We start from the raw sequence: 1,158 nt of genomic DNA on the forward strand, positions 1-1,158 counted from the left end.
AATCCCAAGGGAAATTGATTCTGGGACGGAGATTTTTATATATTAGAAAAGCAGTGAAAGTTTTATTCTCAAAGTTACACCTGACTGGGAAGTTAGACGGAAACATTGATCTCACCAGATCTCCGCTGCAATGTGACAAGGGGCAGCGCTTTTTGGTCCTCTTCCTTTCCCCGCCACCTTGACCTATCATTGGTTCATGTTTTCTCACAGGAATAATCATGACTTTGCAAGGGAGTTCTCTTCCACAGAGGGCCTTTCCCAGAAAGTGACTTGACTGAGCACTTCCATTGTCACCCTCTCAGCAGCTGGGGAAAGGTTTGCCTGAGTCTTAACAGGTCTGCACATCACAACATCAGCCACACTTCATTTAGGATATTCTTTTACGTTGTTATTATAAGCATGTTTTAACCTGTCAGGTCATAGTCTCAATTTTTGATGCACTAAGTATATAATACTAACCTTGCATGTAGGCTTGACCTCCAGAGCAAGCATTATATAGAATACATTTTTTAATGCTATTGTTTGTTTACTTTTGGTGGCGCTGGGGATTGAACCCAGGGCCTTGTGCATGGGAGGCAAGCACTCTACCAACTGAGCTATATCCCCAGCCCCTTAAATACATCTTTTAAAAAGAAAAAGACCATTTCCATTTTGGGGGGTTCTTTATTATTATTATCAAAAAATAAAAGATATTTTTGAGAAAGTTTTGCTGGAAGGGCAATGCGTCTTGCATTTGAGGGACTCTCATCTAGGAGAAAGATAAGACAAGAACTTAATTACATATGACATGGTAACTGCACTGTAGTATGTGGAATTGTGGTATCCTAAAGATATGCCTTCCCAAATCCCCAGAATTTGACTTTATTTGGAATAAGAGTCTTTGCAGATATAGATAAATTTAGGATCTTCATAGAAAATCATCCTAGATTAATGTAGTCCCTAGATCTAATTATGAGTGTTTTTATACAAGAATGAAAAAGAGAACAACACATGAAGATAAAGGTATCAAGTCCACATGAAGACAAAGGCAGAGATTGGGATTGTACAATCCCAATACAAGCAACAGTAGGAGCCACCAAAGCCAGAACAGAGAACAAAGAGTTCTTCCTGGAGTCCTCAGAGGGTGACCTTTCCAACACACTGATTTCAGACTTCAGG

The 1,158-nt window shown here is 39.6% G+C and overlaps 1 non-coding gene across 1 annotated transcript; it reads right to left on the reverse strand.

Moving 5' to 3' along the window:
* Positions 1 to 533: 533 nt before the first annotated feature.
* Trnag-ccc (transfer RNA glycine (anticodon CCC)) lies at positions 534 to 606 on the reverse strand. The gene has a single exon. It is a non-coding gene; the product is annotated as a tRNA-Gly (tRNA).
* Positions 607 to 1,158: the final 552 nt, after the last annotated feature.

This window comes from Ictidomys tridecemlineatus, chromosome 14 (assembly GCF_052094955.1).
Source record: "Ictidomys tridecemlineatus isolate mIctTri1 chromosome 14, mIctTri1.hap1, whole genome shotgun sequence".
Lineage (NCBI taxonomy): Eukaryota > Metazoa > Chordata > Mammalia > Rodentia > Sciuridae > Ictidomys > Ictidomys tridecemlineatus.